We start from the raw sequence: 17,751 nt of genomic DNA, 5'->3' as shown, positions 1-17,751 counted from the left end.
CTGGAAAATGTTTAAAATAAAAATATATATTTTTGCATGAATGAACTAAATGTAAAACAGCATTAAATCAGTACATCAACTATAAAGTTCAATAATGGATCTACTAATGATATTATATTATAATAAACGACATACACACACATATACAATCACATACACATCCACACACACATTCATATATTTATAGAGAGAGTGAGAGAAAGCTGTGAACTAATTGTGCCCTAATCTTTATGATTATTTATTTTTTCTTTCTGTGTTATTCTCTGTTTTTTAGTTTTTAATTTTAACATCTGTATCTTAATTCTACATGTATTTACAGCTAGAAACAAAACTGCTAAATATATATTTTATAAGGTAAGTCTGTTATCGGCACAATGGCGCCATCTTGTGGTCAAATCTGAGTTATGAATTTTTTTGGAATATTTAATTATTGAGTTTCTGCATTTACAGTTTAAAGCATTACATTACCCCGACCCTACCAAAACCACGGCGTTGAAAGAGAAAAAAAAAAATAATAAAAATAATAATAATAATAATATATATATATATATATTTTTTTTCTCTTTCAACGTATGTATGTGTGTATGTGCATATATATATATATATATATATATATATATATATATATATATATATATATATATATATATATATATATATATATATATATATATATATATATATATATGCACATACACACATGCATACACACATATACACATCATTCCAGAGTTCCTGAGTTGACAGTGAGAAAACAGTGTACCATATTTGTTCCGTCCATATGTTGTCATTTAACATGAGAGGCTTGGTAACATCCCAAAGAGGGAATACACAAAAGAGGTGCATCTTAATACAAAAAGAAAAGAAAAAATGATGAATAAAATGGGAGAAAAAAAAAAAATCAACAAATTAATTAATAATAATTTTAATAATAAAAAAAAAAAAGTCGCATTCTTTTGAATCACAAAACCTTCCAGATATATTAAAGTAGAGAGTGAGGAAATACATTGTAAATCTGAGTTAAGAATTAACAAGGATGTATTGCCTACTCTACTGGGATAAACTAAAAAAATCAGAAAAATAAAATATTATCATGCAATAGCTATAATTTGTACAGCATTTTTAAATATTTCAATGGTTAGGGGTGAAAAGATCTATCAGCCAACAATGTAAAACTGACTATACACATTACATTTATTCAGATTAAACAAGTATAACTTATTTTATCTCTTTATTTTGTAGAAAATCCCTACAGAACAAAAAACCATTCGCATGAAGTGTGGTGGATTTACTGACATTTTAAACAGATGTCAAACATTAGTTTGACAGAAAAAAGTTTAAATGTGTGAGCTCATGGTCGTCAATGATAAGTAACCAAAATGCTTTTTAAATTTTTAAATGCTGATTAGCAAATTGAACATAGATGTCTGAATGTGTCTATATAACACAATTTATAATACAACATAGAATAATATAAACAATCGTTTGTAAGCTGTTTGGACAGAACTGTGTGCAGGTATATTGTGTCCACAGTCATATTGGGGTGATATAAATACAATAAGTCTGTTTTTTTATTTCTTGACGTTAAAAAAGGATTAATTTTTTTTATTTTGTACATTAACATAAAGGATGACCATACAGCACTGTATATTAACGTGTATCCTGTCTCATTTGTTGTGCAAAAACAGTGTAAAGATAAAGCTATGTGTGTGTGTGTGTGTGTGCGTGCGTGCGTGCGTGCGTGTGTGCGCGTGTTTTTGTGACATATCAGGAAACAAATCTGAATAATGACATTGGTATGACACAGGTATTACAAAAAGGAGGTGAAATATGAAGACATTGGTGACATCCTCATTTCTCAAAATGCTTATAAATCCTACAGAATGAGTTTAATCAGAGAGTAAAGCTGCACACAGCGTTCTGTGATAGTTGGGTTTAGGGATGGGGTGGGGTGAGGGCAATACAATATACGGTTTGGACAGTATAAAATGAATGGAAACCTATGTAATGTCCCCACTTTTCACAAAAACAAACGTGTGTGTGTGTGTGCGTGCGTGCGTGCGTGCGTGCGTGCGTGTGTGTGTTTGTGTGTGTGTGTTTGCACGTGAACTTTATGACAACATTGACATAAATATATGTTGACAACAAATATATATTAAATAACATCTGAAAGTGAGATCGACTTAATTCTTGTCTGTCAATGTATTGTTTTACTGTTTATCTACATGAAGGCGAGCGATCTCTATGGCTGTTATATGCAAGTGGGAACCAATGACTGTAAAAAATATGGACGACGCGACAGCCCTTTTTCCCATTGAACGCCTTGAGGGCAAAACGCCTGCTTGACGGGCACAAACTGTCGCAAAAGACTGCTGAAATTGGAGCCAGACATGCGCAGAAGGATTGTCTGATGGAGCCAGAGGAGGAGCCGCGAAAATGAGCGGAGTCGAGCTTCCAACCAAACGCTTTATGTAAAATCAACTACGCCCCCCGAACTTCTCAGCATGCGTTTGCTGTCATATCAACACAAATGGATGTAATAACGTTAACAAATATGAGGGTTTTATATATTCAATCGCGCCAGCTCCAGGCCGCAGCGCATAACTTACTCGCGGCGCATGCGGCAGCGCCTGCTCGCTCGGCTGCCGCATCTGGCTCGATTGACTCGGGCTGGAATTGGGTAGTGAGTCCAGGCATCCGGAGTAGGTCCAGCAGAGGTAACATTAGTCAGTCTGAGCTCTAAGAGATAAGTCTCCGGCAGGCGAGAATCTAGCCGGAACTGTGTTTTGCTATCTGGGTGGTTAGGCGTGTATCAGCAAACTAATAAAGCCCGAAAAAAGCCCTGAACTTAGCGAATAAACAGTGTTCTACCAGGATCATGTATGTCAGAAACTATAGTTTACTGCTGAACTCATTTTGTCATGGTAAAATAACACAGAAATCGAATAATAACATTTCAGTCTACTTCAGTCTCCTGCCGAAGCTCAGACGCCGCGCTTTGAGAAACTGTCAATCACAGCTGTCAATCACGATGACACGCCCAGCATTAAATTAATGCTAAAAAACTGTTTACAAAAATGAAGATCTGCACCTATTTCAGCACAATAACCAGTGCCTTAATCGACCAGAACTATCTTTCAGGACATTTTATTGCAAGTGTAATATTTTTTTTTATTTGGGCTCAAGTCTCCTTCATTAACACGGAGGAGGCAGGCTTTATGACTTGTACTGCAGCCAGCCCCCAGGGGGCGATCTAACGGCCGAAACCTTCACTCAAACGTAGGCTTGCGGCACACTTGGTGGGAACGGTGGACGTGGAGAACAAACTCATTTGCATTAAAGGCACAAGCAACAGAAACAGCTACAAAGTCTTAACACCTTAAATATGGAGAAATGTATAATAAATAATCTGATGGCTGTTTTGAGTTGAAAATTTACAGATACATGCTGGATACACAAGACTTCTCTTAAATATTGAAAAAGGGGTAAAATAGGTGCCATTTAAAATCTATATTAAAAGCATCTTTATTAAAACCTGCTTCAAAGTGTAAAAAGGTTTGCTGGGTTTTTAAATCTTCTTCACAATAATGAATCTTTTAAAAAGTCTTTAGAAAGGTTCTTTTGGAGGTTTTTGTTGAACCAAAGATATGTTTTTAATGGCATCACTGTCTTTCAGAAGCTTCATGTTTAAGAGTGAACACTGTTTACTTTCTCTCTGCAATACTTGAATGAAAAGACGACCTCTAGTGACTGAAAAAAACCCGCAGCGTTGAAGAACAGCAAAAATGTTCTCCAATGTCTCCTCTTAAATATGTCTCCCCAAGCCTCTGCAGTTACTTTCTACAGCGTCGTAGACGAGCTAATTATGACTTTTTATTTTTTTTTCTAATTGTTTAAAAGATTTTTCTTTTTTTGTAATTGTTTAATCTCATTCACTGATCTTATTAATTCATCTTATTAATCTTATTTTTAAATGGAATGCAACTTTATCTGAGTAGATTTTTAGCCAAAGCGAGTTGCATTGTAACAATCCAACAATCCACCTGTTCTGAGTGACAGGTATTGGTTCAGGAATATCTTAATAAGCAGGTTAATAAGCCACTAAAATTGGAAACTAGAATAAGAAACTAGAATAAGTGTTACCAATATTTTATATATTTTTCTCTTAACATGTATTTTCTTTCAACTAACAAAATGATTTTAGTTTCACATTTTAATATTAGTTCAGTATAATAATCTGACTTCACTGACATCAGTGGTTCTATGAAAAATATTTATAAATTGAACCTTTTCATCGCAAAAAAGTGTCTTCAAAGTGCAAGGTTTGCTAAGTTTTTCAAATGTTCTTCACAATAATGAAATATTTTTTCAATGGCATCGCTGTCTGTCAGAAGCTTCATGTTTAAGAATGAACACTGTTTACTTTCTCTTTGTAATACTTGAATGAAAAGACGACCTCTAGTGACTGAACAAAAAACCCGCAGCATTGAAGAACAGCAAATTCGAAGTTTTCTCGAATGTGTCCTCTTAAATATGTCTCCCCAAGCCTCTGCACTTACTTTCTTCGGCGTCGTCGACAAGGTAATTATGACTTTTTCTTTTTTTTTATTGTTAAAGAGATTTTTTTTTCGTAATTGTTTGTGATTTTCCTTTTTCATAATTGTTTAATCTTTTGTACTGATCTTTTCAGTTCATCTTATTAATCTTATTTTTAAACGGAACTCAATTTTCTCTGAGTAGATTTTTAGCCACATGCGTTGCTTTGTAAGTTTTGTCTACAATCCACCAGTTCTTGCTCTCTTGTGGAATCAAACCTGTGATTTCTGTGTTACCAACATGTCAGTTTACTGGTTGAGCTACAAGAGCTGTTGCGCACCTCAACCACAGCAGCTCATTATGTATCTGTAACTGGGAGGTGTTCATGACACAAGCCAGAAGCGGAGGTGTGGGTGGGGTTAGGTTTAGGGGCAGGGTTATGAATGAGCAAACAGGAAAAAGCAGAGATGTGGACTTGGCCTTAGGAGTAAACCCTTCTTCAGACAGAAAGACCCAACAAAACGTTTTAAACATTTTGCCTGTGATAATGCCACAGACCACAGAGTGTCAAGTTTGACATTTTCTTGCATTTTGATGAAATTGTTTATTTTCACCCTCATTTACTCTCCATAAATTGGGTTTACACAATATCTGCAAAAAATGCCCAAATTATCCCCATTGAAATCATTTCAGAATTTCATGTCAGTGCAGTTTAAGCAAAAAGTCCCGCATGGTTTGTTAAGAAGAAAATCATGAGGTCATCTGGTGGTCAAAATGAGGACCAGCTCCGACCAAACTGCTACTTCCTTTGCTACATTCATTCATCCATCCATTCATCTCTTCATTTACAGAATGACTAAATCGAAATGAAATTAAGTCAGTGCTGGATTCTTTTGCTGACACAAGCTTCAGAGTTTGGTCGACTAATGTAACATCAGTAATGTTATCGCTTCAATGACTGTAAAATTAAAGCCAGCAGCAAACAAACGAGTTTTATACACAAAAAGATGAAACAGAGATTTTCACTGACACATGGAGAGCGTTTTATTATTGTTTGTTTGTTTTTTCCTGTAACAGAAAATGATGTGTGAAATCTCTCTGAGGGAATATGAGGTGCAGATGGAGGAGTGGAGGACACTGGATCCAGGCACTAGAACACAGAGGCCAGCAGACGTCGCCATCATTGACCATCAGAGTCTAAATGACCCGCTGGAAGAGACCCATGACCTTCTTAAGCCTTATTTAACCATCGCAAAACACGGAGAACAGACAAAAATGAAAATGATCTTGAGCTACTTCCTGCGGTCTTGGCAGGTCATAAAAATGGCTTTCGAACAAACATGGATGGCCATAAAATGGCCTCTTTCTGCTGCCTTTGGTGAGATCTAATGGAGGACCTGCGCATCCTTACTACCATCAATCCTTCATCTCCTGCTTCTGATCTTTTCTGGCTTTCCTCAGTCAAGTTTTGTGTATTATACAACTCTATTTAATTTCTATACACAATAAAGTTTTCTCAGATTTTACTGAAAGCAGTTTGTCGCTCTTTTCCTGTGTCTGTTTTCTGCTCAGAGTCAATGATTCTGGAATGTTCTGTGTTTTCTGTCAGCGTCATCAAACCAGTTTGAACAGGTTCAGGACAAAGCCAAAGAACGTTCGAGAAGTTAAAAATAACATTAAAATTAATAAAAAGAAGAAAGATTAAACACCAGTTCTTTGTTTACCATAAATTGTCTTTATTTTTCAGTGGTAACATGTGGACAAGTTGCTTTAGATTAGTAAAAATGCAGAAGTGATACGAAAGAGTTTTAAAAACATTTAGTCAGAAACATTTCACACTTCTGTGTTGTCTTTATTGTATTGACAATGAACACTTCTTTAAGCTGTGACATCTACACATCATTCGCTTTACAACACAGTTTGTTATTCTTTATCTTATACAGGATGCGCTGAACAACCCTTATATTACTCTTTGGTGCTGTAAGGAAAAGATTAAATACACACCGTCACGTCAAAGCAGTTTGTTCCAGGATAACATCAACATAAGTTAATACAGTCACTGTAGTGTTGTGTGTAATAAACATCTACAGTAATTCACACCAATTACAATTGGACAAAGAACACTTACACAGGGAAAGAGTGAAAAAGGTCATCGAAGCGCTGCAGTTTTCCAGCTCAGCAAGAAAAATGTCTGTTAAACAGCTGTAAATGGAGAATCCTTTGTGTGAAAAGCTTTACTCCGTCATAAAAGTCCAAATAAAGTCAAGTTTGGCTTAGAAAGTGAAGCTCCAGCTTGAGATCAGGTTGAGTTTCTGAATCTGGAGTGTGACCGGTGTACATTCTTCAGCACTCGCTCCAAACACAGACTGAGACTCGACATCTGCTGCTCTTCTGAAGCTCATCAAGTGTTCAGACTAAAGCTGAGATGGTGTTCAGTTCAGAGGACTGACTGTGTGTAAAGGAGGAAACCTGTCTGTCTGGGACGTCACAGGGCCTGCTATAGACTGTTCAGCCCAATTCAACAAGCACTTCCCTGCTAAGAGAGCGCTTTTCAGTGCAGCAAACTTGAATTCTGTACTTTTAGCTGATCAATCTGATGCTCGAGGAGGCTCAATTATTCTTGTAATCTATTATTCTCTATACTTTTAAAGCTTGAGGATATTTGCTGTGTTTTTGCCATTTTTTATTATTATTTTAAGCATTTATGAAGTGTTTAGTCACTTTTATATTTTAGTTTTCATTCAAAGTGAATGAAATAATGAAGTCTGATGAATCCGTCATTTTTGTTATTTTCTTGCGAGTGGTCATACACTTCACTGCTGTGTTTTTGCCACATTTGATTAAAATATGTCTTCTTTGTCTCAAATCATTTTTCTTTCAAGTCAAAGTCATATACACCCAGCTAAAGTTTAGAAATATATATGTTTATTCAGATTTTATCATAAAATTATCACTATTAACAAACCTTTAACCAAGACTTTTAGCTCAATTATTGAATACTTTGCTGCTTATTAATAGTTCTTAAGGCAGTAGTTGGGTTTTGGTATTGGATAGGATATTAGGGATGTTTAATAAGATCATACTTTATAAGCACCAATAAACAGCAGATATCTTAATAAGCAGGTTAATAAGCCATAATAATAAGAAACTAGAATAAGTGTTACCAATATTTTATATATTTTTCTCTTAACATGTATTTTCTTTCAACTAACAAAATGATTTGTTTCACATTTTAATTTTAGTTCGGTATAATAATCTGACTTCACTGACATCAGTGGTTCTATGAAGAATCTTTATAAAATGGAACCTTTTCATAGCATAAAACACTGTTCACTTTCTCTCTGTAATACTTGAATGAAAAGACGACCTCTAGTGACTGAAAAAACCCGCAGCATTGAAAAAAACCCGCAGCAAGTTCTCTCCAATGTCTCCTCTTAAATATGTCTCCTCAAGCCTCTGCAGTGACTTTCTTCAGCGTCGTCGACAAGGTAATTATGACTTTTTCTTTTTCGTAATTGTTTAAGGGTTTTTTTCTTTTTGTAATGGTTTGAGTGATTTTTCTTTTTTGTAATTGTTTAATCTTATGTACTGATCTTATTATTTTATCTTATTATTCTTATTATTAAATGGAAAACAATTTTCTCTGAGTAGATTTTTAGCCACAAGTGTTGCATAGTAAGTTTCGTCTACAATTGAACAGTTCTTACTCTCTTGTGGAATCGAACTGTGATTTCTGTGTTTCCAACATCCCACTGTACTGGTTGAGCTACAAGAGCTGTAGGGCACCTCAACCACAGCAGCTCATTATGTATCTGTAACTAGTGGGTGCTTTTGACAAGCAGAGGAGGGGTGGAGTTAGGTTTGGGGCGGGGTTATGAATGACCAGAAATGACTGAAAAAAGCAGGGAGTTCCCTTTATGACTAAAAACTTGTTCTTAATCAAAAGAAAACACTGCTTAGCCTTTAGTGTACAGTACAAAGACAAAAAGTGCTATTTAAATACGTCTTTTTTCCTACAAAACCATGACAGACCAAATGTAGATGATGAAACGCATTCGGCAGAAAAAAATGAGTTTTCACTGACAACAGTTTCATAAACAAGAAGTCACTGGCATTTTCACCTTGAGTTTTGTTGTCAATGTGTTTCAGTGTTTCTTTAGCTGAAACTTAAGTAATAACCCCTTTTTATGGTATCTGTCAAGTACAAAATGTGCTCTTGTTACGAACCACTAAAATTAAATACATCTGAAGTACATTGATACATCTCAAAAATACTTTTCATGCCATCACCAACCAAACACTCATTTAATTTCCAACATTATTAACTTGATAACACTAAAAGTTATCATTGTAAAAGCCAAACAGTGGCCCACTGGAGTTCCGTACATTTATTTGTCCATCTCTCTGTATATTTCAGACCACTGTTCATCAGAATACAGATGTTTCGAAAGGACACGTGCAGAAAAACTGCCGTCATGACAAATCAACAGGTAGAGGTAGATGATCAGACTCTCAATTGCAGAGTCAAGAATGAAGGTTTCACCATTCCCTGCATGAGTTCCTGTCAAGTCAAAGAGTCCATTAAATACCTTCAAACACAAACTGGTCCACTGTTGTTCAGAAATGGACAGATTATCAGACAGTCGGAGGTCACAGACTGGAATCAGCTGAGTTTAGCAAGAGAGCCAGTGTGTCTGATCAAGCTAAAACGAGAAAAGACAATAAAGTCCTGCTACGGGGTTTATTTGGGGAACGATTACATCTTGACGGCTCTTCATACATTCCAGTACGCTTGTCCATACGACGCCTATGTTTTCTTCCCCACCAAGAGTTTTGTTCTCATTTATGAGGCAGAGCTTGTTCAAGAACGCCACATGTTTTCTGACAAAGACCAGTGTCTTGTTAAATTACTCGGACAAACCGATGTTTTGGGCAAAGGTTTACAGGACCGCTTCGGTGCACCTGATGCCAGTGATGCTTTATATTTCTACACATTTGATGTAAAAGGACATCTCCAAACACACACATGCAAAGTAGACACCTGTTCCTCGACCAGGAGTCAGAAGAGCCAAAGAAATGAGTTTCTGATGTCCACGGCAGGACAGCCTGGTGAAAGTGGCAACCCTATCTTCAGCTTGAGAAGCAGAAACTGTGTGGGAATATACAAGTGCATCACAGCGAGAAATATAGGAATTGCGTCAAAAGTGGATGTCAAACAGCTGAAAGAACAGACAACTCCAGGAAGAGCAGATCTGTGCTGTTTCAACATGCTGGACAGGATCTGGTCCATTCTTAAGACTGGATGTTACTGTAGGCCGGCCAATCAGAACCCAATGATTCAGAATGAGGTGTTTGTGGGTCTAATCTGAGGTCAGATGATACTCTCTGTTTAAGCCTGATTGAAAAATGCAAGTTTCAGAGTATCGAGTACTGCATTTGTACTGTCTGTATAATATTTATATGTAAAACTGTGTAAATATATTTCTCTGTGTGTGGAAAAAGTCAAGGTTGTCAAATGTCAAAAAAATAAATGAATTATTTAAAAAACAAAAATACGTCTCATCATTTAAAAAGTAAATGGAAAAATCTGTGTGAATCTGAATTTGGTAACCTTTTATTTTAGTTGTCCTCTTACACGTTCTCCAAGTAAATACAATAAAAGGTACAGAATTACATGCAATCAGCCATAAACCTATCCCACGTTCTAGCCCTAACCATACAGTAAGCAGATGTAGTAAATCAATATTATCTAGTGATTATACGAACAATAACACTGAAACAAGGACACCTTAAAATAAAGCGTCACACAATTATTTTTTTCATGGATAGTAGTAGAAAATGATCTTGCTCAATATTTTGGCACTATGAGAACACGTAACTGTAAAAATACTTGATTTCTTTTTACAGAACAAAACAAGCAGCAAATGGACCTGTCTGATTTTCTGAATACTCATCTTGAGAATGTAGACTTACACATAATAATTATTAATATATACAGAATTGATTGTATTTCACTTTAATTTAGATGCTAACTATGATGTAAAACATCACTAAAAGTATCAGGACTCAATATCTTTTGAAATCTTTAGTTAACATGCGTTCACTTCTCCAACAAATGCCCTCTGAAATGACAAGATTTCTAGCTCATTCGTTAAAATTGACATAAAACAACTGATAATTGAATGAACAAGAAACAAGAACACACTGAATGTCGTGAATTCATCAAACGCCTTCACTTGCCCGTGATCCTCATGTGTGAACAGTACATTTCTGTGTTTCAGAGCTCGCTTTCTTAGTCAAGCTCCAGATGAAGCAAAGCGTGATTTAAAGCCTGAGCAACACATATGAACCTGTTTGTTCAACAGTCTTGCTCTTCACAGTTAACCTCAAGATTAACAACAGCAAAGCTTTCTGACACAGTTACTATAGGCTGAAAATGTCATGATCTGAAATAAATATGAACGAAAAGCAACTGTTCATATATGAATGAACATGATCAAAGCAACAACTGATGAACCGATTTGGATTGATCATTTATAAAGAAGTAAAGGCTTTCTCAGTTTTGAGTTCATTTTACTCAACTTTTCTTTCACTGAAAGCAGTTTGTCGCTCTTTTACTGTGTCTGTTTTCTGCTCAGAGTCAATGATTCTGGAATGTTCTATGTTTTCTGTCAGCGTCATCAAACCAGTTTGAACAGGTTCAGGACAAAGCCAAGAACATCAAGAAGTTAAAATGAACATTAAAATCTTTAAAAAGAAGAAAGATTAAACACCAGTTTTTTGTTTACCATAAATTGTCTTTATTTTTCAGTGATAACATGTGAACAAGTTGTTTTGGGTCTGTAAAAATGCTGAATACGAACGATTCTTAAAACATTTAGACATAAACATTTCACACCCGTTCTGTACGGTCTTTGGTTTATTGAAAATGAACACTTCTTTAAGCTGTGACGTCTACACATCATTCGCTCTACAACACACTTTGTTCTTCTTTATCTTGGGGGATCTGCTAAACAACCCTTAAATTACTCTTTGGTGCTGTAACTAAAAATTAAATGCACACCGTCACGTCAAAGCAGTTTGTTCCAGGATAACATCAGCATATGTTCATACGGTCACTGTAGTATTGTGTGTAATAAACATCTACAGTAATTCACACCTATTACAGTAACAATTGGACAAAAAACACTTACAGGAAAAGAGTGAAAAAGGTCATCGAAGCGCTGCAGTTTTCCAGCTCAGCAAGAAAAATGTCTGTTAAACAGCTGTAAATGGAGAATCCTTTGTGTGAAAAGCTTTACTCCTTCATTAAGGTCCAGATGAAGTCAAGATTAGCTTCGAAAGTGAAGCTCCAGCTTGAGATCGGCTCGAGTTTCTGAATCTGGAGTGTGACCTGTGTATTTTCTTCAGCACTCGCTCCAAACACAGACTGAGACTCGACATCTGCTGCTCTTCTGACGCTGCGTCAAGTATTCAGACTAAAGCTGAGCTGGTGTTCAGTGGGAGGAAACCACTGTGTGTAGAGGAGGAAACCTGACATTACAGGGCCCTGCTATAGGCTGTTTTAGCCCAATCCAACAAGCCCTTCACTGCTAGAAGAGCGCTCTTCAGCCCAGCAAACTGTAATTCAGCACTTTTAGCGGATCAGTCTGATGCTCGAAGAGGCTCAACTAGTCTTTCTGTAGTGCTGTTTATCAACACTTCTTCTTCTCTTTATACTTTTTCAGCTGGAAGATATCTGCTGTGTTTTTGCCATTTATTATTCTTTTTTTAAGCTTGTATGAAGTGTTTAGTCACTTTTAGTTTTCAGTCAAACTGAATGAAATGGTGAAGTCTGATGAATCCCTCATTTTTGTTATTTTCTTCTCAGTTGTTGATACGCGTCTATCTATTGACTGTCACTTCATGCTGTTAACCCTCCTGTTGAATTACGGGTCAAAGATGACCCAGGCATCATTTTAACAGCAGAAATAAATCAATTCCCTAAACAATCTTTTGTGTTTTTTTTCTCATTTTCAAGTTTGACGACTTCTTCCAACAAAAAACTGCACACTGATGAGTGAAAACCGAAACATTCAGAGAGTTTGTGATGAAGATGAGGCAGTTTCATGCCGAATAGATTTGGGGATTGAAATTAAATTTAGCTGCTTTATTTTAGAGGTTTAGTGAAGGCGGCTCATTTTTTGACCCGGAGGGCGAATGATGTGAAATCTAAGACCGCATTGCACTGCACTTATAGACAAGCACAGGCCAATTTCCCTTCACTTGTTCCCTTAGGGGAATCCCCACCGCCATTTTGAAGCACGCTCCATTTTGTCAAGTAAACGAGGGAAGTTGACACAGACAAACCCTCGATATTGACAGAGGAAGCGAGTCGGCTTCAAACTGTACTGTATGTCCACTCCAGCACCTATGTGTCCCAGAATGCAATGAGATTTAGCCATCACAACAGTGTAGTTCCTAAGTGCTTAAGGGTTTAGGGCAGTCCATACCCATTCAGATGTTCAGCCAGTAGTGGACACTCGAGAAGCGAAATCAATCACGTACATCATAGTGAACGAGACGAAGGAAAGTTAGCGAGTGAAGGGCATCAAATATTAGACTGCACTGCAGCCTGTGACAACACAAGAGTAAAACACTGATCATTGTTCCTCTGTGATACATAAGACTAAAGTCACTGTAGTGCCCCCTATTGACTGAGGAAAAAACAACAACAAAAAACTGAGCACAGAAATCCAGCAATTTTTCAGACACAAGAGATAAAATTCAGACTATTAACAGTACATGTCCTGATATAAGTGTAACCCCAGACCATCACTGCTCATTTTCTTCAGTGTCACCAGCCTCAAATCTGACACAAACCTGCTGTTTCTCAAAACCTCAAATCCTCACAAAAAAGGTAATCATTTGATTCCAATTTTAAATAATTTATTTGATGTGACGTAACACTATTATTATTATAATCATCATCATCATTATTATCATGAAGTGCTCTTTCATCAGATTACATTTCTAGCCAAAGTGTGTTGTAATTATTGATTTTTCTCTTTTGTAATTGTTTAATCTGATGGACTAATCTTTTTATTCAATCGTATTATTAAATGGAACGCAGTTTTATTAGACGGAGTGTGTTGCATTATCAGTTTAGTCAACAATCCACTAGTTCTTGCTGTCCTGTGGAATCGAACCCTTGATTTCTGTGTTTCCAACATGCCACTTTACTGGTTGAGCTACAAGAGCAGTAGCATAGCTCAACCACAGCAGCTCATTATGTATCTGTAACTAGGGGGTGCTTTTGACAAGCAGAGGAGGGGTGGAGTTAGGTTTGGTACGGGGTTATGATTGAGCAGAAAAAAAAAAAACAGAAAAAAAGCAGGGAGTTCCCTTTATGACTTGTTCTTAATCAAAAGAAAACACTGCTTAGCCTTTAGTGTACAGTACAAAGACAAAAAGTGCTATTTAAATAAGTCTTTTTTTCCTACAAAACCATGACAGACCAAATGTAGATGATGAAACGCATTCGGCAGAAAAAAATGAGTTTTCACTGACAACAGTTTCATAAACAAGAAGTCACTGGCATTTTCACCTTGAGTTTTGTTGTTAATGTGTTTCAGTGTTTCTTTAGCTAAAACTTAAGTAATAACCCTTTTTTTGTGCTGTTGTTACGAACCACTAAAATTAAATACATCTGAATTACATTGATACATCTCAAAAATACTTTTCATGCCATCACCAACCAAACACTCATTTAATTTCCAACATTATTAACTTGATAACACTAAAAGTTATCATTGTAAAAGCCAAACAGTGGCCCACTGGAGTTCTGTACATTTATTTGTCCATCTCTCTGTATATTTCAGACCACTGTTCATCAGAATACAGATGTTTCGAAAGGACACGTGCAGAAAAACTGCCGTCATGACAAATCAACAGGAAGAGGTAGATGATCAGACTCTCAACTGCAGAGTCAAGAATGAAGGTTTCACCATTCCCTGCATGAGCTCCTGTCAGGTCGAGAAGTGCATTGAGCTCCTTCGAACACAAACTGGTCCACTGTTGTTCAGAAATGGACAGATTATCACACAGTCGGAGGTCACAGACTGGAATCAGCTGAGTTTAGCAAGAGAGCCAGTGTGTCTGATCAAGCTAAAACGAGAAAAGACAATAAAGTCCTGCTACGGGGTTTATTTGGGGAACGATTACATCTTGACGGCTCTTCATACATTCCAGTACGCTTGTCCATACGACGCCTATGTTTTCTTCCCCACCAAGAGCTTTGTTATCATTTATGAGGCAAAGCTTGTTCAAGAACGCCACATGTTTTCTGACAAAGACCAGTGTCTTGTTAAATTACTCGGACAAACCGATGTTTTGGGCAAAGGTTTACAGGACCGCTTCGGTGCACCCGATGCGAGTGATGCTTTATATTTCTACACATTTGATGTAAAAGGACATCTCCAAACACACACATGCAAAGTAGACACCTGTTCCTCGACCAGGAGTCAGAAGAGCCAAAGAAATGAGTTTCTGATGTCCACGGCAGGACAGCCTGGTGAAAGTGGCAACCCGATCTTCAGCTTGAGAAGCAGAAACTGTGTGGGAATATACAAGGGCATCACAGCGAGGAATATAGGAATTGCGTCAAAAGTGGATGTCAAACAGCTGAAAGAACAGACAACTCCAGGAAGAGCAGATCTGTGCTGTTTCAACATGCTGGACAGGATCTGGTCCATTCTTAAGACTGGATGTTACTGTAGGCCGGCCAATCAGAACCCAATGATTCAGAATGAGGTGCTGGTGGGTCTAATCTGAGGTCAGATGATACTCTCTGTTTAAGCCTGATTGGAATGTGCAAGATCCAGAGTATTGAGTACTGCATTTGTACTGTCTGAATAATATTTATATGTAAAACTGTGTAAATATATTTCTCTCTGTGTGGAAAAAGTCAAGGTTGTCAAATGTCAAAAAAATAAATGAATTATTTAAAAAACAAAAATACGTCTCATCATTTAAAAAGTAAATGGAAAAATGTGTGTGAATCTGAATTTAGTAAATACAATAAATGATACAGAATTACATGCAATCAGCCATAAACCTATCCCACGTTCTAGCCCTAACCATACAGTAAGCAGATGTAGTAAATCAATATTATCTAGTGATTATACGAACAATAACACTGAAACAAGGACACCTTAAAATAAAGCGTCACACAATTATTTTTTTCATGGATAGTAGTAGAAAATGATCTTGCTCAATATTTTGGCACTATGAGAACACGTAACTGTAAAAATACTTGATTTCTTTTTACAGAACAAAACAAGCAGCAAATGGACCTGTCTGATTTTCTGAATACTCATCTTGAGAATGTAGACTTACACATAATAATTATTAATATATACAGAATTGATTGTATTTCACTTTAATTTAGATGCTAACTATGATGTAAAACATCACTAAAAGTATCAGGACTCAATATCTTTTGAAATCTTTAGTTAACATGCGTTCACTTTTCCAACAAATGCCCTCTGAAATGACAAGATTTCTAGCTCATTCGTTAAAATTGACATAAAACAACTGATAATTGACCGATCAAGAAACAAGAACACACTGAATGTCGTGAATTCATCAAACGCCTTCACTTGCCCGTGATCCTCATGTGTGAACAGTACATTTCTGTGTTTCAGAGCTCGCTTTCTTAGTCAAGCTCCAGATGAAGCAAAGCGTGATTTAAAGCCTGAGCAACACATATGAACCTGTTTGTTTAACAGTCTTGCTCTTCACAGTTAACCTCAAGATTAACAACAGCAAAGCTTTCTGACACAGTTACTATAGGCTGAAAATGTCATGATCTGAAATAAATATGAACGAAAAGCAACTGTTCATATATGAATGAACATGATCAAAGCAACAACTGATGAACCGATTTGGATTGATCATTTATAAAGAAGTAAAGGTTTTCTCAGTTTTGAGTTTATTTTACTCAACTTTTCTTTCACTGAAAGCAGTTTGTCGCTCTTTTACTGTGTCTGTTTTCTGCTCAGAGTCAATGATTCTGGAATGTTCTGTGTTTTCTGTCAGCGTCATCAAACCAGTTTGAACAGGTTCAGGACAAAGCCAAGAACATCAAGAAGTTAAAATGAACATTAAAATCTTTAAAAAGAAGAAAGATTAAACACCAGTTTTTTGTTTACCATAAATTGTCTTTATTTTTCAGTGATAACATGTGGACAAGTTGTTTTGGGTCTGTAAAAATGCTGAAGTAATACGAACGATTTCCTAAAACATTTAGACATAAACATTTCACACCCGTTCTGTACGGTCTTTGGTTTATTGAAAATGAACACTTCTTTAAGCTGTGACGTCTACACATCATTCGCTCTACAACACACTTTGTTCTTCTTTATCTTGGGGGATCTGCTAAACAACCCTTAAATTACTCTTTGGTGCTGTGACTAAAAGATTAAATGCACACCGTCACGTCAAAGCAGTTTGTTCCAGGATAACATCAGCATGTTCATACGGTCACTGTAGTATTGTGTGTAATAAACATCTACAGTAATTCACACCTATTACAGTTACTATTGGACAAAAAACACTTACAGGAAAAGAGTGAAAAAGGTCATCGAAGCGCTGCAGTTTTCCAGCTCAGCAAGAAAAATGTCTGTTAAACAGCTGTAAATGGAGAATCCTTTGTGTGAAAAGCTTTACTCCTTCATAAAGGTCCAGATGAAGTCAAGATTAGCTTCGAAAGTGAAGCTCCAGCTTGAGATCGGCTCGAGTTTCTGAATCTGGAGTGTGACCTGTGTATTTTCTTCAGCACTCGCTCCAAACACAGACTGAGACTCGACATCTGCTGCTCTTCTGACGCTGCGTCAAGTATTCAGACCAAAGCTGAGCTGGTGTTCAGTGGGAGGAAACCACTGTGTGTAGAGGAGGAAACCTGACATTACAGGGCCCTGCTATAGGCTGTTTTAGCCCAATCCAACAAGCCCTTCACTGCTAGAAGAGCGCTCTTCAGCCCAGCAAACTGTAATTCAGCACTTTTAGCGGATCAGTCTGATGCTCGAAGAGGCTCAACTAGTCTTTCTGTAGTGCTGTTTATCAACACTTCTTCTCTTTATACTTTTTCAGCTGGAAGATATCTGCTGTGTTTTTGCCATTTATTATTCTTTTTTTAAGCTTGTATGAAGTGTTTAGTCACTTTTAGTTTTCAGT

The 17,751-nt window shown here is 36.7% G+C and overlaps 1 protein-coding gene across 1 annotated transcript in view; it reads right to left on the bottom strand.

The window, feature by feature from the left end:
- LOC137489268 (receptor activity-modifying protein 2) overlaps window positions 1-17,751 on the bottom strand; it is a 73,229-nt gene that overhangs the window by 47,182 nt on the left and 8,296 nt on the right. The window lies entirely within an intron of this gene.

The sequence above is a fragment of the Danio rerio genome, chromosome 24 (assembly GCF_049306965.1).
Source record: "Danio rerio strain Tuebingen ecotype United States chromosome 24, GRCz12tu, whole genome shotgun sequence".
NCBI classification, from domain to species: Eukaryota; Metazoa; Chordata; class Actinopteri; order Cypriniformes; family Danionidae; genus Danio; species Danio rerio.
Note: the sequence above shows the minus strand (reverse complement) of the source record. Positions and strands in the feature narration are given on the sequence as shown.